The sequence below is a fragment of the Haliaeetus albicilla genome, chromosome 2 (assembly GCF_947461875.1).
Source record: "Haliaeetus albicilla chromosome 2, bHalAlb1.1, whole genome shotgun sequence".
Lineage (NCBI taxonomy): Eukaryota > Metazoa > Chordata > Aves > Accipitriformes > Accipitridae > Haliaeetus > Haliaeetus albicilla.
Genome location: NC_091484.1, coordinates 432217 through 456703, shown reverse-complemented (window position 1 = coordinate 456703; position 24487 = coordinate 432217). Strand labels below are relative to the sequence as shown.

Below are 24487 nucleotides of genomic sequence, written 5' to 3'. Positions count from 1 at the left end.
CGCCGTGCCGTGCCGAAGCGGCGGCGGCGGCGGGCGCTGCCCGGAGCCGGAGCCGGGCGGGGGGTGCCGCGCCGTGCCGGAGCCGGGCGGCGAAAGCGCGCCGGAGCTGCCCGGAGCGGCGCTGGGGTCTCGGCGGGAACTGCGGCTGCGCCGGCGTGGGGGTGGGCGGAAACGGAAGCGGCGTCCCCTCGGGGCCAGGCAGCAGGGCAGGCTGCCTCCCGGGGCATGCCGGGAGCTGTAGTTTTCGCGGACTCGGCGGCCGGGCGGCAGCGTGGCTCTCGGGCGCGGCGTAGTTCTCGCTGCCGCCGCGGCCCCCGGAGTCCGACAAGGTCAGACGCAGGAGCGTTACCGGTTTCGTGTGGTTTTCCGCGGGCTTCCCGCTGCGCCCGCTCCCCGACCAGCCGTGCGGACGCGGCTCCCGGGCGCATGCGCCGTCCTGCGCGTGGGGCAGCCCGGCGTTCGCTCGCTGCTCTGACCCCTCCGGCGCATGCGCGGTCCCTGGGAGCAGCGTGGTGGCGCGCAGGGCGGGGGTCTCGGCGGCAGCGGGCGAGCGCCGGGACCGCGGGTGAGGCGAGCGATCCCCTCCGGCGGGGGCGGTGGCGGGGGGTGCCTCCTGTCCGCTGGCCGCCCAGGGCTGGCGGGACGGGAAGCTGCGAAGCGGCCGCCGCGGCAGGCTCCCGGTCCGCCGGAGGCGAGCCGGGCCAGGGCAGCGCCGGGCAGTTCCCCGAGAGCCGATAGAAGGGAAGAGGGGACGGAGGCGGGCACCCCCCAGGCGCGGCCAGCGGGCGCCTCCCCGAGTCGCCGGAGCTCCCCCGGCGCCTTTGCTCGGCCCGTGCGGCTGCCCCCAGCTCCAGCCCCTCCCCTGAAGCCTGTGCTGTAGCCGCAGGCAGCCCCCGGGCCCTGTCGTGAGGGCAGCAAGCTGGCCCTGCGATGTTCTCGAGTCTCCCTGGACGTGGGTGCCGTTAGCAGCGGCGCGGGGAACGAGCGGCGTCTGCGGAAGCCCCTGCGGAAGGAGGGGCTCCGGCCAGGGTCGAGCTACGGTAATAACGGTCACTGCTGCCTCTTTCCCTCTCCCAGAGGCCACGCTGTGAGTGCGGTTGTCCATTCGTCCCCGGGGATGCCGTTGACTGCAGCAGCCTCAGGCTTGCGTGGGCTGTCTCTGCCTGGCCTCCCTCTCCTCGCGGCGCGGGAGCACAGAGGGACAGGCGGAGCGCTTACTGGCTGTGGACGGGAGCTGCTGAAGCTGGAGAGGCCACAGAAAGGTAAAGAAGAAGAAACGGCAGGCCATCTGGCTGGCAGCTGCCTCCCGCTGCAGCCAAGAGAGAGCCTGCCTCTCTGGGTGTGGGAGGATCCCTCCTCGTAGTCCACAGCAGGTCAGACCGCCAGGGTCTGTATGCATGACCAGCAGCGCGGTACGGCCACATAGTGAGCGAGCGAGCGAGGCTACGTGTCTAGGAGGCCTCATCTCGTAAGAGCTGCGAGGCGCTCGCGTGTTCCGTTATGTGGAGGACAGCCAAGCGACTGGAGTTACAGAAGAGCAAGGGAGGAGAGAAGGAGAAAGAAGCGTCTGAACTGGCAAGGTCTCCTGGCAGCTCCAAGAGCGAGAGCTGTGGTGCGTCCTGGGCCCTCGGGGCCCTGTCACTCCTCTTGTGCCTCCCGGTCCCTCCCTCCCCCTCTCCTGACCCCCTCGCTTTCTCATGCTGCTGTGACGTTTGTTTTTTTGTTTGTTTGTTTGTTTTTATTTTGCTTCCCTGTGCCTCCTCTCTTCTGTCTATTCTCTTGTCCTGCTCCCTCTTCCTCCCCCCCTTCCTCTCTCTCTCTCTCATTCGACTGCCCCCCTTTCTTTTTCTCTCTGCGTTCTTGTCCTGCTCCCTCTCCCTCTCCCCCCGCCCCATCCCCGTCTTTGTCCTGCAGCCAGTCGCTGGTTTTTCCTTTTCCATCTCCTTGTCCTGATCTGCATCCGCCTCTTTCCCCGCCTCCCAATTTCTCTGGCCTGTTGCCCTGGCGTTCTTTTCCTCTCTGCGCCTGTACGTGCCGCTCTGTGTCCCTGCCTTCCTATCTCTCTTCTTCCTACTTTCTGTTTCTATCCCTTTGTCTTGCTCGCTGTTGCTGTTTATTTTTGTCATTCTGGATCTCACTGTCCCCGTCCTCCTTCCTGGTCATCTCTTACTCTCTGTGACCCTTTGTGCTGCTTCCTGCCCCTTTTTTATTCACCCTCCCTCTCTCTGCAGGGCTCCTGATACCTCTCTTTCTAAGTTTCCCAACCCCCTGTGCTTCTCACGGTCTCTGTCTCTGTCAGACTCTCTCTCTCTCTCTCTCTCTCTCTCTCTCGTTCCCATTGTTCTTGTCTGTCGCGCTGTCTTGCTTCCTGTCCTGTCGTTTCTCGCTGTATCCCTTTGTCCCGCTCCCTGCTCTTATTCGTATTCCTCTCTGTCCTGAGGACCGTCCCAGTTTTTTATCTCCGTCCTGCCGCTGTCCTGATTTTTCCTTCTCTGCCATGTTCCCTGTCCCTCTTTCTGTCTCTTTTCCTCTGTCCCTGCTGCTTATTTCTCCATCTCTGTCCAGACCCCTGTCCCTTCCCCCCCCCGCCCCGCCTTGCTGTTCCTCTGCCTTGCTTTCTTTCGCTGCCTTTTCTGTCTGTCTTTCTCTGCCCCATTCCCTCTCCCGCCCTTTCTAACTGTGTCCGCCTGTCTAGCTAGCTGTCGCTTCTTTCTTTTTTCTGTTCCTCAGTATTTTTTTCTTTTTCCGTATCTCTCTCCCGCTGCCCATCGCAGTTGGTTTTTTCCCCTCCGATGCTGGCCTGCTCTTTGTCCCTTTTGTCTCTCTGTGTCCTTCTGTCATGCTCCCTGTGTCTATTTAATCCCTTCATCTCTGTCCTGCAGCCCGTCGCTACTTTTTTTTTTTTCCTCTTCCGTGCCTTTGTCCTGCTCCCCGTCCTTGTCTCTCTTTCCCTTGGTTCTGCCTCCCGTCCTTTTTTCCTTTCTTGCTCCATCTCTCTGTCCTGCTCCCTATCCCTCCCGCGCTCTCTCTGTTTCTGTGTCCTTCTCCTTGCCTTTCCCCACGGTCTCTGTCTTGTACCCTCTTTGGTTTTCTTGTTTTCTGGGTGGCTGGGCCCGGCTACCCGCGGGGGTGCTTCGGCTGGGGGTTTGGGGTGGGGGCCTGGCCGTGCCGGTGATGGCGGGGAAATAAAGCCTGAAACGGCAATCGTGAAGCGACGCCCTGCCTGTGCTGGGGCTGCCCGGCAGAGGCGTGGGGCCGGGCCCTCCGCGGGTCCCGAGCACTCCCCGAAACTACGTGTGGGGCCCCGGGGGTGCGGGGCTGTGGGGTGGCTTACGCTCGGCGTCGCCCGTGGGCACTGCAGGGTCAGAAATGGAGAACAAGTTTTCTGTTCCTGGGGCTTGACAACAGGCTCGCGTGGCTGATGTGGGGGCTCGGAAACAGACCGAGCTGCGCGGCTTTGGGCCCAGAAACAGAGGTCCGGCCCTGCGTGTTTGGGCCTTGAGAACGGGCTCAGCAGCCGGGTTTTTTGGCTCCCAAATGGGCCCCGAGTCAGCTGGTGCAGGGGCCAAAAGCGGGAGCCGGCTTGGCTGGTTTTGCAGGCGGGTGGGAGGGTGTTGGGGGCTGCGGGGGGAAGCGGGGGGCGGGCAGGGTGCGTGGACCCTCCCCGGAGATGGGGGTCTGGTTGTGTCGGACGCCGAAGTTTGGGAGTCCGGCACGCAGCAGGCCGAACTCAACATCTGTGATGGTCTGTGGGGGGGAAAGGCGCTTTTCAGACCCCACGTGCCCTCTTTGAGTCCAGCTCTTCTTTCTGCGCTGCTCAGAATAGTTGTTAAGTAATTAATCGCGCAAACTAACGAATATTTATTCGGCGTGTAACTCTGATGTTTAATCCCAATGCTCCAGTTTTGACAGCAGTTGATATACAACCTTATGGAAAGCCCAGACCGTTGCACGTAGCTGGAGCTTGTAAGGAGAAGCAGCTGAAATCAGCCGGCGCTTCAGTGCGGAGCTGGGGCTTCAACGAGCCAGAACTGTAGCAAGCGGGAGCTGGAACGAGGCGGGGTGTCCGCTGTCTGGAGCGTGCATTAGCCAGAGGCAAAAGTACCTGCAGCTGTCAACGAGCAGGAGGCGTGATTAGCTGTAGCGTCTTTTCGCTGGAGCATCCCACTCACTTTTGAATACGTATATCAGCTAATATGCGCTCCCAGCATGGCCAAAGAGGGGCCGGGTGCAGGCAGGGCTGTCCGCAGCAAGCCGCTCCGAGCAGCAGGGAGGTGAGTTGTCCTTCTGCCAGCAGGGAGCCCGGCCTCTTCCCTCTGGCATGCAATCCACGCCGCGCTCCTCTCTCTGCGTGGAGGGTCTCTCCCGGTCCGTTCCCGCGGGCAGAAGCGAGGTGGGGGTCCCCCGTCTCTCCTGGGGCAGCCCCCCCTGCGAGGGGGCGCGGGCGAGGTGTCGTCGTCCCCTCGGTACCGGGCAAAGGGGAGAGAAACCGGCCGGTGGGAGCTCCTGGGGTGCAGAGCCCTTCTGGCAGAATCCTCCCCTGTCTTTTCACCGATGGCTGGGTGTGACAAGCAGGTTCATTTCTTTGTCTCCTCTTTTCCCAGTGTCACCTTCCGCGTCACACGAAGAAAATCCTGCGTGGTTAATTCCGCTTGCTGCTCAGGTAATGGTACATATCAGGCTGGGGGAGCAGAGAGAAACCCTTGCAAGTTCGAGGGCACTACAGATGCTCCACGTTAAACCCACAGAAAAGGTAAATTTGCTGCTAGTGCAGAAAAGCTGATGGAAAAATTGCTGTTAACAGATCGTGCCCTGTTCCTGAACTGGTCCCTTGATGTGTTTTTGTTTCAGGGGAAAGAATGAAATTTCCTGTCTGGTAAATTCAGAGCTGCCTGTTAGCTTCTTCAGGGTCGAGTGTTTCTCTTTGTTCATACTGATTTGATGGGCAAGTTGGAAATAGCCTTTTACTTTTTTATGATAACTGAATTTTTAGGAATGTGTGGTGTCCCTGTAGTTCATTTTTGAGCACCTAGATGGCAGTAGAAATGTAATGAGTGAAACATGATGGGAACTGGTACTTAAACTTGATTTTTATTTGTTTTTTTTTTTTTTTCCTTCCCCATTAAGAGTGTTGATGGCATGTTGTCCTGTGGCACAATCCCCATTCCGTTCAGCGGAGTCTTCAGTCTAGGACTTTTAAGTGAAAAAGTTTGTCCTTCCAAAAAGGGACTAGTCATTCCTAGGACCGAGGCATAGACTTGGAGAGTTGCTTAAGTACGTGATCGGAATTAAAGCCAACTTTCAGTTGATGTTGCTGCTGTTGGTCTTTGCTTTCATTGATTTCTCCACCACTCCCTCATGGTTGGGAGCTCTGAATCATAATGTTTTTCAGTCTCTGACACATTTCCCCCACCCCCCCCAAAAGAAGAGGCAGTGTCTAAAAGTTAATTAGTTTCCTCACAAATGTGTGAGTAAATAAAATTTGAGTTATGATGATTAAAACCATAAAAATGACACCAGTTGATACCGAAAAGCTGGTCGAAGAAACTCTCCAAGACTTGTTTTGGAGTTTTAGAAAGCAGGCATTCTTTATTGCAGCGCAGGATGCACGGGGGACAGTTCCACCTAGCGTGCATACCATAGCTTTAGCACAAACAGGTTATATAGAATAACTAATTACCTATTAATCAGATTAGTATACATATACATAAAAATGATTGCAACTGATTATCTTAGTACAGCCTACATCCGATCATGCGCCATGAAGGATCCGTTTGTGTCAAAGGGCTGCTTTTGTGACCACCGACCCATTTGAAGTTCTTGTTGGCTATCCTTGAAGTCTTTATACTTGTCCTGGTTCTTTGATCATGAAGCTTAATGCAGTTTCAATCGCATGTGGTCAGTTTCAGCAGTGTTCTCATCTAGCGTACAGGAACATCTACTCATAAGAGCAAAGAACTGCAAAACTTATGAATAATTACTAGTTAATTGCTTGGCTATACTTTTGTCTATTGTTTCAATCATAGTGGTAGTATAAGATTTCTAATAATTATTTACCAAATCTCACTTTTACAGTCACCTAGCAGCAAATCAGTTTCCACAGCTGGTACAAAATATTAAAACCATCAAATTATTTAAACATACTATACAGAATGTATGGAAATACGCTATCAATTCTTGCACATCTGGACTATTTCTGAACAGGCATTCATCACACACAAAAGTCGTCAGGGTACAGATCACCTGCACTTCATGCTCTGACAAGACAGAATGCTGAGGCAGGGATGAGCTCTGAAAGAAGAAGGAAAAAAAAAAAAAAAGGCGGCTACAGGGTCACGGTTTTGTTTTGTTGTTGTTTGTTTTTAGAGAGTGCAGTATTGACTGGTGCCAGCCTGCAGAGCTCTTCTGCTGCCTGACCTCTCCTTCTCTTTCATGGCTGTAATTGTCGTTTGGATAATTGTAGAAGAGCAGTTAAGTTACTTGCCTCTGTGAATGTGCTGGTAGTACCAGGAAGGCAAATGCTTGAACCAGTAGCGAATAACTTGGCGACAAGTAGAATTTCTGAAGGAAGAACAGCAGCAGCAACAGGAAGCAAATAGCAAGTGACCAAAAACTTGTGTGTGTCAAATGCATCAAAGCTTTCTTGCCAAACAACGTTTGGCAATATGTTCCAAATGGCTTTTTTCGGTAAACGTAAATTCTCAGGAAGTTCAGGGCTGTGTGTGGCAAAACGTGTCCCTCTGCTTACATGTCCTGCTACGTAAATAGCATGGATCAATGGCAAGTCCAGTGGCAGGGCTGCTGTTCCCTACTCTCGACGTTGCCGTAGTAGTGTTGCGGTATTTAGACCTTCACGGACGGGCCGAGGAACGGAAGGAGAATGCCCGTTTTCTGTAAGGGCTCAGAATGCCGACCCTTTTCTCTGCCTGCCGCTCCCCTGTGCGTGAGATGAAGCTGTTTTATTTTTCTCCCTTGTTCCTGGTCTAAATATTTCTGGAGCTGTTGCTGCTGTGGGTTTGCAATTGGTGTTACTGCATTTTTGTAGCGTTCTAGCGATGGGTCATTTCTGCTGTGGCGAAGCGTCGAGATACGGTTTTTGGTTTAAAGCGTCAGAAACTACATTCACGGAAACCAGTAACTCGCGGCGTAGGGGAAACCGATCTGGCGCGTGCAGCTGTGCTCGCAGGGCTGCTCGGTGGCTCCTCATCGAAACGGCAGGGTGCGTGTGTGGACATCCGTAGGGTTGCGCTCTGGGTCCGAGAGCGTTAACGTATTTTTGCTGTTGGAAGATGGAATGGAGCGTGTGCCTGTTAAATCTCAGGGCGGTCAAAAGCTAGGAGGGACCCTGAGCGGGTTTGGTGGCACAACTGCGGTTTTAAAAGATCTTGACCGTTTGGAGCGATGGCCTGGAAAAAATGATTCCTTATTTGCAACGAGGCAGTTCGCAAGGACAGATGTGTTGCTGTGCTCTTTAGCAAAACTACTCAACTTGGGACGTATAGGGTGATGAAGCCTCGGCTATACTAAGGCTCGAGAAAATGTATGTAGGTCTCTATGTCTGTCACCTGCGTGTATCTAGGAAAGTGAGTTCTAGTGAAAGTAAAGTTGCCAATGAGTCAAAAAAGAAAGGAAAAAAAAAAAAAAGGCACGGTTGTCTGAAAAATGCAAAAGCTCTAGTGGCCTGTGTCAACAACTGTACCGAAGATGATGCAAAAATACTTTTTCCTCCGCTCAGTCGTACTGTCTTCACAAACCTTCACAAAAAAAAAAAAGGCAGCTTTGGATTCCTACCCAGCTTTGTGCTAATGGTTTTTTTTCTTCTCTCAGCTGGATGTCAGCTGGCACCGTTTCGCCGTGGTTGCGCTTTCTTCTGCGGTGACGGTACGAGACAGATGGAAAGATTCCGTAGTGGCCTGCAAGTACAAGGTACGCCTACGATGTGTGTCTGCATTTTTCCAAAGGTACTTGCAGTATGGACTTTAACACTGAGAGTGTGCCAACTCTCCTTCTACTTGTTTTTACATGAAATATTTTAACACAAATACTAAAAATAAGTTCTGTTCCGGAGCATGTTACACCTATACAAAGTTTACTTCCCTCAGTTTATTTTCTCTTCCTGAAAGCATAATCTTCTGTTGCTGTGTGCTTGCTAGTAAATGATACTGTGAAAATAATTTTGTACTAAAAGAGGGAAGAAACTGTTCATAAGAGTTCAGCTGTTCAGAAGAAACAGACTTTGTTTTCATGATAAAAGCTTTATGCTTTTACAGTCGATGAGGTTTTTTTTAAAATATAGTAGTACTCAAAAACGTTACGGAGATAATTAGCATCTGTACTAAAAGCAATCAAGGTCAAAGAAGAGACGTGGACAAAACAGGACAAACGGGCGTCGCATCTATGTGTTTTCCAGGCTTTCCCAGGAAGCATTAGCAGCCTTGTAACTAGAGACAGTGAGTCCTGAGGTGTTTTTGATGAGTTACTGCTTCAGTAATGTATTTTTTTCCTTTAACCTACAGTGTGTAATTTTGACTTCAGTTGGAAAGAGATTTTCCAGAATGGAAGTCTTTCTCACTCAAAGAAATTTTGTTTTATGAACTTCCCATCAGAGTGGATCTTCAGAGGTGATTGACTTGACAGTAGAAGTCATCAGTAACGAGACTTTTCACTCTCTTTAAAAAAAGAAAAAAAAAAAAAAAAGTCAATTTCCTTCCAAAGACCCAAGCACAGCCCATCTTCCTAAAGTTGATGGCATCACTGGTCTTTGGTTTCTCAGTTGTAACAGTCGAGATAACATGAAAACGTGTTGCTCTGCATGCTTCAGTACTGCCAAAAGCATTAGGAAACCCGCTAGTCCTTTTTGGTAGTCTGAGGTATTGCAGCACTGGGGATTTTACAAATTGACTTGCATTGTTTAAACTGTAACTGCCAAATAGCTGTAGTATATGATTTGTTAGGTGTATGTAAGCAGTTAGGTATTTTTCTAAACATTTAAAAAGAGAGGCAACTGAATGTTACGGGGATTTTTTCCTGATGTTTTGACGGAGTGCTCTGAAGTACTTTCTTTCTGTCTGGCTTTCAATGGTGTGTTTCCCTGGCAGTTCAGTAGTACCTCTCGCGTTTCCCTGGCAGTTCAGTAGCACCTCTCTTGGGCAGCTCAGCTGGCCAGGTGTCCCTCCGCATTCTGTAACACGCACAAAAACCCCTAGTCACGTTATAACTGTGTACTTTGGAGAGAGATAATTTAATGGTATGAATTCAGAGCTGTGCAAGTTAAGGTAATGGAAAAGGAAAAATCAAATACTTTTACAGTATAAGTATTTTTATTGGACGTGTATAAACATGGGCACACCTTTTTAGTGTAAAGTGAATTATTGAGATTTATTCTTTATTTTTCATTTTGCTCTTTGGAGTTTTCCACTTCACTTTCGGCTTTATTCACCAAACAAGCAAGATGCAAAGCGGCAGCAGCAGGAGCGCAAGGGCTGTAGCTGTTGCGGTGGATCCGTAAGCGTGGATTCTGATTGCGTACGACCTCGTCCTGCAGCCTCCCAGGGTTATCTCCCTGCAGCAGTGCTGTAAGGAAGGGAGGAGACGTTTTCCAGCACCGGCAAGAGTGTTTACTTGTATGCTAAGAAGGTGTTCAAAATGGTATCGATTAGCCTAAATGCTGATTTTAAGTGTTCAAATAGCTCTTAACTTTTAAAGGAGGTGGTGTATTTCGAGCTGACCTGTTTACCTGGAATCCTGCTTTAGCTCAGCGACTCTTCTTGTGCACCCCCAGCCTCTGCTGGCAGGGCGGTATGAGAAGCTGGAAGGTCCTTGACTTAGTATAAACACTGCTTAGCAACAACTACAGCATCGGTGTGTTGTCAACATTATTCTCATCCTAAATCCAAAATGGCCCTCTACCAGCTACTCAGAAGAAAATGAACTTTATTCCAGCCGAAACCAGGACAACCCCAAACCCTCTGATTCTGGGACTGCAACGGAAAAAACCAAACGACTTTGGGACTCCTGGGAAAGCCAAATCCGCCTGGATTTGTGCAGCTGGAAAGCAAAAAACCCACCCCATTTTCATGCACAAACCCACAACCAAAAGATCACCCCTTTTTATGTTGTGGAAAAGCACTGAAACACACCCCAAACTGAGTATTTTGAAAAAGCAAAAAACTCCCCCGTTAGGGGAAGACTGGGGATGAAGCACAAGCAGTTTGAGGGGCGTTGCTGGGGGTCCTCCCAGTGTGGATGATCTGGTGTGGATGCTCTGTTGCGGGTTATCCCAGGTGAGTTACCTGCTGTGGATCATCCTGGGCGGACTCCCTGGGGTAGGTCATCCCCACCCGTGTCCCCCCATGCACCTCTGTACCCTCACCTACCCTCTCCCCGGCGTGTGTGTTTCTCCCCCATATATGCTCCCCGCTGCTTCAGCCCGCCCCCTTCACCCATTCAAGTTTTTAACCCACGCGAGTTGTTTCCCCCCGCATCCCCTGCTCTTCTATCTCCTGTCCCCCCACCCGGCTTCCTTTCCCTCCTCCATATTCCACACACCCCCCCCCCCCCCCCCATCATCCGTCAGGCTCCAGACCCCTGGCATGCTGCCTGCACCCCATTCTCTGTCATTTTTTTTTCTTCTTTTCCTTACAAGTTGTTGTTTCTTTTAAATGATTAAACTGTTTTCGTTTCAAGCCACGAGTTTTCTCCCTTTCGCCCTTCCGATTGTCTCCCCGTCCCACTGGGGGCGGGGGAGCGAGTGAGCGGTCGCGTGGGGCTTTGTTGCTGGCTGGCATTAAACCACGACACGAGGTGAGTTGCAAGCCCTGCCTGGCTAATGCTGGAGGCTCTCTGTGTTCCTCCTGCCATCTTGACGGGCTGTCCTTGTTCTTCATTGCCGCTTTATAGCGAGCGCCTCTCGCGCTGTAAGCGGCAGTAGTACTGGGGCCGCGCAGGTACTGCGTGTTGCAGGCAGCAAAGGGCAATTGTGACGCTTGCTGGCGGGAGCGGCAAGGAGTGCGGAGCCACGCTCCTGTAGGGAGCAAAGACGGAACCTCGAGGGCTCTACGGTCATCTGCTGAGGACTACTAATATCCCGACAGGCCTCTTTGCTTTCCCTGCTTCGCGTCTGATTACTTTGCACGCCGGAGGGCGGGGCGGTAAGTAACACCGTGCAGCGTCTCTTCGATCAGAGACGAGCCCCGCACAAGGAGCCTTGCGTGCGTGCAGGATTAGGAGAGCAGAGTTCCGATAGCACAGAGGTGAGGAAAGGTGCGCCCACCCCAAGTGAGCCCCAGGGTCGCCAGGGTATCGCTCGCTTGCAGGTGGGCCGCTCGCCTCTGGTGCGCTGGGACGCGGCGTTTCCTGCTGGACAGAGCTGCCCCTCTGGCGGAAAGCAGCTTTGGGTCTCTTGTGGCCTGCCTTCAGGCTGTCACCTGAACCAGGTGTTATGTTTTTTTTTAAATCTCTCGCCAGCAGCTGTTGACTGGCTGCTTTCACTCCCGCAACCCCGATGCCACATGCAGAGGGATACAGCAGTCCCTGGGGCTTGCTCCAGGGGACCACCCCCCCGCTCCCCCCTGCCGTTTGCAGGTCCCTGTGCTGCTGCTCCTCTCTAGATAATGGGGTGGGGGGGCAGGGACAGAAGCGACCACCCGAGTTGTCTGTTCTTTGCACTTGACTGCTGTAAACGCTCCAGCCACTCGGGTGCTTTTTGGAACGGAGGCGATGAAGATGACTGCCCAGGCTGCGAGTGGGGAAAGGGCAGGGCAATGTAAGCCCTGTGCCCCCAGTAAGTAGTTGCCGCCTGTGGCTGGTCTCTACTGGGCTGAGCTGTCAGTCATCCCTCATCCAGCTGCTGCTCAGAAGAGGATGGTTACGGGGATGCGGATGCTGCTGCCCGGTGACCGAAGGTGGGAACTGGCGTTGGGGAGGGGCGCATGCGCGGTGGCGTGTGTCGGGGGGCTCCAGCTGTTGCCGGGCAACCGAGACGCGGTACAGCAGCTCGACAGCTGCGCATGCGTGGCGGCGCGTTGACGGCGCTCGCCGCTGTTGCCGGGCCACCAAAGCACGACACGGCGCATCGGCAAGGGCGCATGCGCGGCGGCGGCGCGCTTTACGGCGCTCCCGCTGTTGCCAAGCAACCAAAACCCGTTACGGCAGCTCGGCAAGAGCGCATGCGCGCTGCGCCTTTTACGGCGCTGGCCGCTGTTGCCCGGCAACCAAAGCGCGACACGGGGCCTCCCCAACAGCGCATGCGCGACGGCGCGGTTTACGGCGCGCCTTCTGTTGCTCGGCAACCAAACCGCTTTACGGCAGCTCGGCAAGGGCGCATGCGCGCTGCGCCTTTTACGGCGCTGCCCGCTGTTGCCCGGCAACCAAAGCGCGACACGGCGCCTCCCCAACAGCGCATGCGCGGCGGCCCGGTTTACGGCGCTCCTCCTGTTGCTAGGCAACCAAAACGCGTTACGGCAGCTCGGCAACCGCGCATGTGCGTTGGCGCGTTTACGACACTGGCCACTGTTGCCTGGCAACCAAAGCGCGACACGGCGCCTCGGCAACCGCGCATGCGCGGCGGCGCGGTTTACGGCGCTCCTGCTGTCGCCTGGCAACCAAAACGCGGCCCTGGCGTTCTGGAGCCGCGCATGCGCGGTGGCGCCTTTTGCCGCCCTCCTGCTGTTGCCTAGCAACCAAAACGCCGTTCAGCAGCTCGGAGCCGCGCATGCGCGGTGGCGGCGCGTTTCGCCAGCGCTCTCTTCCGCCACCTATTGAACAGACTTCGGTACTGCAGCTGGGCTGCCGCCCATGCGCGCTGGGGCCTTGTGCCAAGCGCTCGCCGCTGCCACCTCGCGGCCAATGTTCGGTACTGCAGCTCGGAGGCTGCGAGGGCGCGGGGCTGCCGCTGTCCTGCACGTGCCGTCCGACGGTAACGGCAGTGCGGCACCGGCGGGAGGCGCCGCCGCGCTCCTTGCTTCCTCCCGGTGAGGAAACGCCGCCGGCAAGGAAAGCTTGCACGGGCTCTCTGCCTGGCCTCCCTCTCCTCGCGGCGCGGGAGCACAAAGGGACAGGCGGGGCGCTGACCGGCTGCGGGCAGGCGCTGCTGCGGCTGAAGCTGGAGAGGCCACAGAAAGGTAGAGAAGAAGAAATGGAAGGCTGGCCGGCCAGCAGCTGCCCCCCGCTGCAGGCAAGAGAGAGCCTGCCTCTCCGCGCGTGGAAGGATCCCTCTTCGTAGTCCGCAGCAGGTCAGACCGCCGAGCTGCACCGCAGGGTCCGTACGCAGCACCGACGGCGCGGTACGGCCACGTAGCGTGCGAGCGAGCGAGGCTCCGTGCCTAGGAGGCCTCGTCCTGCAAGACCTATGAGACGCGTGTTCTCCTAGGGGGAGGACGGCCGCGCCGCCGGAGTTACAGAAGAGGAGGGAGCGGGAGAGGAGCAGAAAGAAGCGTCTGAACTGGCAAATTCTCCTGGCAGTGCCAAGAACAAGAGCTGTGGTGAGCCCCGGGCCCTCGGGGCCCTGTCTCCCCTCTTCTGCGTTCTGGTCCCTCCCTGGCCCTCCCCTGGTCCCCCCTCTTTCCCACACCGCTGCCTTTTTTTTTTTTTTTTTTTTTCTCCTTTCCTCCCTTGTACCCCTGATACTGAAAAGCCGGTCGAAGAAACTCCCTAAGACTCGTTTTGGAGTTTTAGAAAGCAGGCATTCTTCATTGCAGCGCTGGATACACAGGGGATAGTTGCACCTAGCGTGCATGCCACAGCTTTAGCACAAACAGGTTATACAGAATAACTAATTGCATGTTAATCAGATTAGTATACATATACGTAAAAACGATGGCAACCGATTATCGTAGTACTGCCTACATCCGATCACGCGCAATGAAGGATCCATTTGAGACGAAGGGCTGCTTTTGCAACCAGCGACCCATTGGAAGTTCTTGCTGGCTGTCCCTGAAGTCTTTATTCTTGTCCTTGTTCTTTGATCTTGAAGCTTAACGCAGTTTCAATCACATGTGGTCAGTTTCAGCATTGTTCTCATCTAGCGTACAGGAACATCTAGTCATAAGAGCAAAGAACTGCAAAACTTAGGAGTACCTACCTCTGCTAGTTAATTGCTTGGCTATACTTTTGTCTATTGTTTCAATTGTAGTGTTAGTATAAGATTTCTAATAATTATTTACCAAATCTCACTTTTGCAGTCACCTAGCAGCAAACCAGTTTCCACAGCTGGTACAAAATATTAAAACCATCCCAATATTTAGACGTGCTATACAGAATGTATGGAAATAGGCTATCAGAGGTGTCCGAGGGGCAGAGGGAGCGCCGGGGGGCGCCCCGAGACCCGGAGCAGACTCGCTGGCAGGACTCGATAGGCACGCGACTGACTGAATAAACGCTGGCCGCCCGTCCCCTTTGCCCTCCGGGCTGCGTTTGCGCTCCCTTTGCACGAGGCGAGGGGCCGTGAGGGAGCCCAGGGGAGGAGGAGGTGAGGCGCTGGGGGGGGTCGGGCCGCGCCCCCCCCCCCCCCCCCCCCCCCCCCCCCCCCGTTCCTGCTGGGCTCCAGCTGTTGCAAATATTCTGGTAAAGAAATCAAAATTTAATCCCATAGAAGAGTTAGGTTTGATTAAGAAGTAAAATTGTGAAGCATAACGTATAGGATCGTTAAGTTTGAAACGTAGCCATAGAAACTTTAGGAACTGTGTTCGCGTGACTCTAGGAACCTTAATATTGTTAAAGTTTGAAATAGCTAACCCTAGAAACCTCACCAGGAAGTTACGGGTTTTTCTACGTTCTGTTTCAGGAAACTAAGGAAACCGTCGTGGACACCAGTTTGCTGCTTGGAAACCCCCTTACCCTTCCCATCTCGATTTGAGTATCGAAGATTCCAGTCAGCAGAGCTAAGTGTAACTGACCAATGATTGTTTTTAAGTAAGAATATTGATAAGGTTATATAATCAAAGGACCGATCATTATAAAGGTTAAATTTAAGAACGAGCAGAGTATGCATTTTTACGGAAGGAGCTTAGGTAACAATGACCTGACAAGAAAAGTCTGTAAAAACTGATGGATTTTGATACTAAGCGGGACACGCCTTTGGAGGAGCGATCCCCCGTGTCCCCAGCGCTGCGATAAACAAAGTGCCTGCTTCTTAACTTCACGTTGGTGTTAAGGAGTTTTATTCCGGATTTCGGTAGTGGTTTTGGCGACCCAGATGGGACCTTGCGAGTGAGACTGGACGAGATCGAGCGTCGATCGAACTCCGGCCGGCACCGAGGTATTCTCGGGGAGAACCATCACCCTCGACTCGCAAAGCTCCTCGCAGCGTTCCCTGGAAAAAAGGTAAGGCGCTGCTTCTTTGGAATTGGTTTGGAAAGCCCGCCCGTGAGGCGCGGCGAAAGCTTCGCAGGGTTGGGGCTTGGAGGGTACCCGTCTGCAGCGGAAGCCTAGGCGTCTGCCGGTAAGTCGTAAGCGAAAGCTACTGCTGGGTTGGACTTTGTGTATTATTTGGGACAATTGTCATTTGCATTTCTTTGGTATTTGGTATTTGAATGTATATAAGTATAATGGCATTAGCAAAATTGTTTAAGAATAAGAGTGCAGGAAATAGAACTGCTGATGAAAAGTTACCAAAAACATCACCGTTGGGACGTTTATTGGCACATTGGGGTGAATTGCAGGAAAAATGGTAAACAAACAGAACTTTGAGTTACAATACTATATTGCAGTTCCTGTTGTTTTGTAGGAGAGAGAGTAAATGGAATAAAGTGCCATATGTAGATTTGTTCTTTTTAAGTGAACGTATCTGACGGGGACCGGAGGCGAGTCTCCCAGCACAACCTCTGGTTACAGCTAAACTGGGAGAACAGAAAATTGAATTTGAATTGACACTAGGGTCACCTTTTCAGTTTTAAATACCTTAGAGGGAGAGTTAAGTTTTGAAGAAATTGGTGGTGTCGGTGCAACAAGTGAACGAGAAACTAGACCCTTCTTTAAATCTTTAACAATGACATTAGGAAAGCAACGGGTCACTCAGCAGTTTTTGTCTGTGCCAAATTCTCCTAAAATCCTGTTAAGGAGAGATCTATTTGAGAACTTAGAGGCAGAAATTAAATTTAAAAGTGGAGAGATTAAAACTTTAATTCCAGAAACTAAACGTATCGAAGCAGTGGCTTTGTTGTTAACAGGACGGTTACCGACAGCAGAAGATTATACCAGTCAAAGTATAATGCTGTAATTCCAATCATCTGGACTGGGAAGTTCCTGGTAAATCCAAAAAGCAGAACCTGTGAGAGTTGATTTAAAGCCAGGATCGAATCCGGTAAGAATTAAACGATACCCCCTAAAACCGGAAAGTCGGAAAGGGTTAGTAATGGTAATACAAAAATTTTTAAGATACAAATTGTTAATAGAATGTGAATCCAGATATAACACCCTGATCTTGCCTGTTAAAAGGCTAATGAAAAAGATGATAGATTAGTTCAAGACCTCCTCAGAGCAATAAATCAAATAGTACAAGATATTCATCCGGTAGTAGCAAATCCTTATACTTTGTTAACAACCCTAACGGAGAAACAAGAATGGTTCACAGTGTTAGACGGAAAAGATGCCTTTTTCCGTATTCCCTTGGATCCCAATAGTCAAGAGGTTTTTGCTTTGGAATGGGAAAATCCTGAGACTGGGAGAAAAACACAATATATGTGGACAGTCTTGCCTCAAGGCCTTAAGAATAGTCTTACCGTGTTTGGAAATCAATTGGCACGAGAATTAGTGATTTGGAAGAAAGAAAATAATCAAGAAATCTTGCTGAAATATATGGATGATCTGTTAATTGTAGCTGAGACGGAAGAACAATGCACAAAGTTAACTATTAACTTTTTGAACTTTTGGGGAATCAGTGGATATCGAGTGTCAAAAGAAAAAAACCAAATAACCCAGAAAGAAGAAACTTATTTGAGTTTTAAAATCCTAAAAGGACAGAGACAATTGGGAACTGAGAGAAAAGAGGCAATTTGTCGTCTCCCCGAACCTAAGACTAAAAAAATGAATGACGAGCATTTCCGGGAATGGTTGAGTGGTGTCACCTGTAGATTATAAATTGTGGCTTGCTGGCCCGACCTTTATAGGAGCAGCTCAAAACCTCAAACAACGGATTGGACCGATGCCGAGAAAGCTACTTTCCAAGAATGGAAACAGGCTGTAATAGGGGTGCCAGCCCTAGGCCTGCCAGATCTCACAAAGACACTTGAACTTTTTGCTCGTGAAAGAAGAGGTATAGCTCTGGGTATCCTGGCCCAATATTTAGGGCCAAGTGGGCGAGCTGTGGCCTACTTCTCGAAGCAATTAGGTAATGTGAGTCTGGGATGCTCTGGTCGTCCGAGAGCCGTCGCTGCAACTGTGCTACTGATCCAGGAAGCTCGTAAGTTCACCTGAGGACAAAGGATTAGAGGACAAAGGATTACTGTACGTTTCCCATATGATAACTGTTGTGCTAAAACAGAAAGGGGGGCATTGGTTATCCCCTAGCAGAATGCTGAAATACCAAGTAGCGTTGCTGGAACGAGGTGATGTTTACCTAAAAACTACTACCACCGTTAACCCTGTTGCATTTTCAACAACTGATCAAGTTAAAGGAGAACTGGAACGTGACTGCTTGCAGACAATCGAAAGAGTTTACTCCAGCTGACTGGACCTCTGAGATGTGCCGCTAGAAGAAACAGATTGGGAACTATATGCCGACGGAAGCGGTTCCATCTGTGAAGGAAAACGTTTATCAAGATAGACAATAACTACCGAGGAGGTAATTGCGTTGCCAACTTTGCCTTCGACGATATCTGCCCAAAAGGCTGAACTGATAGCTCTTATTCGAGCTCTGGAACTAAGTCAAGGAAAGCGAGTCAACACTTGGACAGACTCAGAAGTATGCTTCTGGAGTAGTACGTGCACATGGAGCGATACGGAGAGAAAGAGGACCGTTATCTGCACAAGGAACCACCACTCAGCACGCAGAACAAATACCGAAATTGTTAGAAACCATTCCAAAACCAACAGCAGTCACGATAATGCACTGTAAAGCACATCAGTTAGGTAAGACCGGTCCTAACGCAGGTAACCGACTGGCTGATAAAGCTGCTAAAGAGGCTGCGGAAAAAGGCATCCTAGCACTAGTTCCAGAGAAAAGTACAAAATTGCCTAAAGAAACTCCGAATTATAACAAAAAAGATGAAGAATTAATTATTAGATTGCAGGCTAACAAAATGGAACAGGATAGGCTGTAACACCGACAGGTCAAATAATAGTCCCACCCACAATAATAAGAGAAATTGGCCGAGCTGAACATCACAAAGTATATTGGGGAACAGAAAGTGAAATATGACAAAGATTGTTTAAACAATTAGAAGCGGATGTGAAATTTATATATAAAAATATCCCCGAATCAGTAATAAGATCATCTTTGGGATTATGAAATAAGGAAATTTTTTAGGAGAATATTAGCAAATTGATTGTATAGAATTGCCTTGAAAAGAAGGATATATCCTAGTTTTAGTTGATATCTTTACTGGGTGGCCCGAGGCTTTCCCTTGTCGCACCAACAAAGCAAGGGAAGTACTCAAAGTCTTGCTCAAAGAGATAATACCAAAATATGGGGTGCCTGTAGGAATGTCATCTGACAATGGCCCTCATTTTATAGCAAAGATTGTGAGACAAGTTGAGCAAAGTATTATCTATAGATTGAGACTATCACACCCCATATAGACCACAAGCAAGTGGGGGGGCAGGGGGAGGGGGGGGGGAGAGAGAGAGAGAGAGAATGAACTATACCCTTAAGCAACAGTCGAGTAAAATTTGTCAGGAAACCTCACTCCTCACATGGGTTAAAGCATTACCCATGGCTCTATTAAGAATCAGAGTATAGCCAGAAGAGAAAGAAAATTTAAGTCATTATGAAATGTTGTATGAAAGACCGTATCAAGAGTCCTACGTTCTGAGTATCTTGAGTGCCTTTGGAGATATGTTTTTAAAAGGTGTTATGATTTCTTTAAGCAATTCTTTTCAAGAACTTTGTCAGTATGTCTCCACAGCTGGACCCTTAGAACTGGACGTAGCAGCGCATCCCTTCCGACCAGGAGACTAAATATATATAAAATCACTGAGAAGTGGAAAGGACCGTATCGAGTCATTTTAACAACCCTTATAGCAGTAAAGGTCTGGGAGAAGAACCTTGGCTTCATTATTCAAGAATAAAGAAAGCACCAACAAGAAACCGGAAGTCTAAAGAAACTGGCCCTTTAAAACTGAAAATCTATAAGTAAGTTTCACGTTATCTGTTTGGGAAAACAGCTGTGTAAAGTTGATAATATTGGGGTTGCTATTAGGAATATTGTCGAGGGCAATAATCTTTTTGTGTGTTTAGAGGGCGTATGCATTTTTTTTGAGGGGTTCTAAACATGAGATAAACAAAATGAAACAATTATTGTTTGAGCTATTAATCTTGAGATTAACCGTTTTTGTAATTTGGATTTAAAAAAAAAAAATCTAGTTTTGTAACTGATTCAAAGTTTTGTAAAGACACAAAATTTAACCTCAGTAACAAGCCTGCCTTCCGATTCCAAAGTCAGATGAAAATCTAGTTCCGTGGAGAATACTGACATTGAATTTAACCAAAACTTGAGAAAAGATGCAGAACAATGAGAATCATTTTAGCAAATTAAATGGGATGGATTTAAAAGGCAATTATTTTTTTTAAATTTGAAAGAAGGAATTATAGCGTTGTGAATTATAACATTACCAAACCATCCACCTCATGGACAAAAGAATTCATTTAATCGCCCTTCGGGAGAAACTTGTACAAGCACCCCTTGGGGCTGTCAGTTGCCAAAACCGTAGAGACAAGTGCAAAAAGGAACTTGGGATCATATTGAAACTATAAAACGATGTCTAGAATTTACTGGAGTTCCAGGATCCTTGTTAGAGCCACCCAGAGTCGGGACCATCTATGGAAATTTAGACTGGTTTAGACAACCAGAGAAAAATCACAGATCCTAAACAGAGCTGAATGAAGGCTTATACTTGCAGCTCTTCTGACCCCAAACTCCAAAGACTTTCTCTAGTAGCTAAAGCTCTAAGATGGGGATGTATTTGCAGAAAGCATAATAATATTTGACATGATCTTTGGTCCCCTCTTCGGGACCAAACGGAAAAAATTTCGCTTGGAGTTGACTGTATTAAAGGACAGGTGAAAAGTTCAGGCTTAACTGTTTGGGTGACTAGTGATGATATATGATCCACTCACCTTTTCATGAAGGAGAAAGGCAACTCGTGGACTTTAGACTTAATAACTCTATCCTCTCTCTGGAAGAAATCTCCCTTGTGGCCTCGCTGGTGGACCTGGGTAAATGGAAAAGATGATACCTGGCAATGGCCAAGTCTTAGAACTAAAATCAGAGGGGTATTAAAATCTGTATTTTGACCCCAGTTAACAGCTCTTCCCAATCAGCTGACTCTTGACATCTTTCATTCAATCAAGGAAGTGCCTGCTGCTTAAGTTCACATTGGTGTCGAGGAGTTTTGTTCCGGATTTGGGTACCACAGCTGTGGGCCGGGGCTGGAGGAGCCGCAGGTGCGGGCAGTGAGGCTGATGGGGACGGCCCCTCCCTGGCCAGGGGGGGCTGCCGGGGGAGGGGCCGGGGCGGGGCCGGTGGGAGCCCAGGCAGGAGCGGAGCGGAGGCCGGGGTGCGGCTGCCCCTCGGACCGCGAACGTCGGAGGCGGGGGTGGCCCGGGGGGGGCGGGGGTGGCCCGGGGGGGGTGGGGGCCGCCTGTGCCGAGGCCGGGGGCCCTGGGGGCTCACAGGGCGGCTGGGAGCACGTGCGCGCGCGGGGGGGGGGGGGTGCTCACAGGGCGGCTGTGATCACGTGCGCGCGGGGGGGGGGGGCGCTCACAATGCGGCTGTGAGCACGTGAGCGCGTGCTCACCGGGCCCCGTGGCGGGGCTGCGCAGTCGGCCGGCGGGTTCCGGGGAAAGCCCCGAGGGGGACGGCGGGGACCGTGTCGGACGCACGGAGCGGTAGCGGGGCCGCGCCGTGCCGTGCCGTGCCGAAGCGGCGGCGGCGGCGGGCGCTGCCCGGAGCCGGAGCCGGGCGGGGGGTGCCGCGCCGTGCCGGAGCCGGGCGGCGAAAGCGCGCCGGAGCTGCCCGGAGCGGCGCTGGGGTCTCGGCGGGAACTGCGGCTGCGCCGGCGTGGGGGTGGGCGGAAACGGAAGCGGCGTCCCCTCGGGGCCAGGCAGCAGGGCAGGCTGCCTCCCGGGGCATGCCGGGAGCTGTAGTTTTCGCGGACTCGGCGGCCGGGCGGCAGCGTGGCTCTCGGGCGCGGCGTAGTTCTCGCTGCCGCCGCGGCCCCCGGAGTCCGACAAGGTCAGACGCAGGAGCGTTACCGGTTTCGTGTGGTTTTCCGCGGGCTTCCCGCTGCGCCCGCTCCCCGACCAGCCGTGCGGACGCGGCTCCCGGGCGCATGCGCCGTCCTGCGCGTGGGGCAGCCCGGCGTTCGCTCGCTGCTCTGACCCCTCCGGCGCATGCGCGGTCCCTGGGAGCAGCGTGGTGGCGCGCAGGGCGGGGGTCTCGGCGGCAGCGGGCGAGCGCCGGGACCGCGGGTGAGGCGAGCGATCCCCTCCGGCGGGGGCGGTGGCGGGGGGTGCCTCCTGTCCGCTGGCCGCCCAGGGCTGGCGGGACGGGAAGCTGCGAAGCGGCCGCCGCGGCAGGCTCCCGGTCCGCCGGAGGCGAGCCGGGCCAGGGCAGCGCCGGGCAGTTCCCCGAGAGCCGATAGAAGGGAAGAGGGGACGGAGGCGGGCACCCCCCAGGCGCGGCCAGCGGGCGCCTCCCCGAGTCGCCGGAGCTCCCCCGGCGCCTTTGCTCGGCCCGTGCGGCTGCCCCCAGCTCCAGCCCCTCCCCTGAAGCCTGTGCTGTAGCCGCAGGCAGCCCCCGGGCCCTGTCGTGAGGGCAGCAAGCTGGCCCTGCGATGTTCTCGAGTCTCCCTGGACGTGGGTGCCGTTAGCAGCGGCGCGGGGAACGAGCGGCGTCTGCGGAAGCCCCTGCGGAAGGAGGGGCTCCGGCCAGGGTCGAGCTACGGTAATAACGGTCACTGCTGCCTCTTTCCCTCTCCCAGAGGCCACGCTGTGAGTGCGGTTGTCCGTTCGTCCCCGGGGATGCCGTTGACTGCAGCAGCCTCAGGCTTGCGTGGGCTGTCTCTGCCTGGCCTCCCTCTCCTCGCGGCGCGGGAGCACAGAGGGACAGGCGGAGCGCTTACTGGCTGTGGACGGGAGCTGCTGAAGCTGGAGAGGCCACAGAAAGGTAAAGAAGAAGAAACGGCAGGCCATCTGGCTGGCAGCTGCCTCCCGCTGCAGCCAAGAGAGAGCCTGCCTCTCTGGGTGTGGGAGGATCCCTCCTCGTAGTCCACAGCAGGTCAGACCGCCAGGGTCTGTATGCATGACCAGCAGCGCGGTACGGCCACATAGTGAGCGAGCGAGCGAGGCTACGTGTCTAGGAGGCCTCATCTCGTAAGAGCTGCGAGGCGCTCGCGTGTTCCGTTATGTGGAGGACAGCCAAGCGACTGGAGTTACAGAAGAGCAAGGGAGGAGAGAAGGAGAAAGAAGCGTCTGAACTGGCAAGGTCTCCTGGCAGCTCCAAGAGCGAGAGCTGTGGTGCGTCCTGGGCCCTCGGGGCCCTGTCACTCCTCTTGTGCCTCCCGGTCCCTCCCTCCCCCTCTCCTGACCCCCTCGCTTTCTCATGCTGCTGTGACGTTTGTTTTTTTGTTTGTTTGTTTGTTTTTATTTTGCTTCCCTGTGCCTCCTCTCTTCTGTCTATTCTCTTGTCCTGCTCCCTCTTCCTCCCCCCCTTCCTCTCTCTCTCTCTCATTCGACTGCCCCCCTTTCTTTTTCTCTCTGCGTTCTTGTCCTGCTCCCTCTCCCTCTCCCCCCGCCCCATCCCCGTCTTTGTCCTGCAGCCAGTCGCTGGTTTTTCCTTTTCCATCTCCTTGTCCTGATCTGCATCCGCCTCTTTCCCCGCCTCCCAATTTCTCTGGCCTGTTGCCCTGGCGTTCTTTTCCTCTCTGCGCCTGTACGTGCCGCTCTGTGTCCCTGCCTTCCTATCTCTCTTCTTCCTACTTTCTGTTTCTATCCCTTTGTCTTGCTCGCTGTTGCTGTTTATTTTTGTCATTCTGGATCTCACTGTCCCCGTCCTCCTTCCTGGTCATCTCTTACTCTCTGTGACCCTTTGTGCTGCTTCCTGCCCCTTTTTTATTCACCCTCCCTCTCTCTGCAGGGCTCCTGATACCTCTCTTTCTAAGTTTCCCAACCCCCTGTGCTTCTCACGGTCTCTGTCTCTGTCAGACTCTCTCTCTCTCTCTCTCTCTCTCTCTCTCGTTCCCATTGTTCTTGTCTGTCGCGCTGTCTTGCTTCCTGTCCTGTCGTTTCTCGCTGTATCCCTTTGTCCCGCTCCCTGCTCTTATTCGTATTCCTCTCTGTCCTGAGGACCGTCCCAGTTTTTTATCTCCGTCCTGCCGCTGTCCTGATTTTTCCTTCTCTGCCATGTTCCCTGTCCCTCTTTCTGTCTCTTTTCCTCTGTCCCTGCTGCTTATTTCTCCATCTCTGTCCAGACCCCTGTCCCTTCCCCCCCCCGCCCCGCCTTGCTGTTCCTCTGCCTTGCTTTCTTTCGCTGCCTTTTCTGTCTGTCTTTCTCTGCCCCATTCCCTCTCCCGCCCTTTCTAACTGTGTCCGCCTGTCTAGCTAGCTGTCGCTTCTTTCTTTTTTCTGTTCCTCAGTATTTTTTTCTTTTTCCGTATCTCTCTCCCGCTGCCCATCGCAGTTGGTTTTTTCCCCTCCGATGCTGGCCTGCTCTTTGTCCCTTTTGTCTCTCTGTGTCCTTCTGTCATGCTCCCTGTGTCTATTTAATCCCTTCATCTCTGTCCTGCAGCCCGTCGCTACTTTTTTTTTTTTCCTCTTCCGTGCCTTTGTCCTGCTCCCCGTCCTTGTCTCTCTTTCCCTTGGTTCTGCCTCCCGTCCTTTTTTCCTTTCTTGCTCCATCTCTCTGTCCTGCTCCCTATCCCTCCCGCGCTCTCTCTGTTTCTGTGTCCTTCTCCTTGCCTTTCCCCACGGTCTCTGTCTTGTACCCTCTTTGGTTTTCTTGTTTTCTGGGTGGCTGGGCCCGGCTACCCGCGGGGGTGCTTCGGCTGGGGGTTTGGGGTGGGGGCCTGGCCGTGCCGGTGATGGCGGGGAAATAAAGCCTGAAACGGCAATCGTGAAGCGACGCCCTGCCTGTGCTGGGGCTGCCCGGCAGAGGCGTGGGGCCGGGCCCTCCGCGGGTCCCGAGCACTCCCCGAAACTACGTGTGGGGCCCCGGGGGTGCGGGGCTGTGGGGTGGCTTACGCTCGGCGTCGCCCGTGGGCACTGCAGGGTCAGAAATGGAGAACAAGTTTTCTGTTCCTGGGGCTTGACAACAGGCTCGCGTGGCTGATGTGG

At 52.8% G+C, this 24487-nt stretch overlaps 1 long non-coding RNA gene across 1 annotated transcript; it reads right to left on the bottom strand.

The window, feature by feature from the left end:
- Positions 1–13377: 13377 nt before the first annotated feature.
- Positions 13378–21055, bottom strand: LOC138688604 (uncharacterized). The gene is made up of 3 exons (XR_011327489.1): positions 20953–21055; positions 20273–20367; positions 13378–14020 (listed from the first exon to the last, which is right to left on the bottom strand). It is a non-coding gene; the product is annotated as an uncharacterized lncRNA (long non-coding RNA).
- Positions 21056–24487: the final 3432 nt, after the last annotated feature.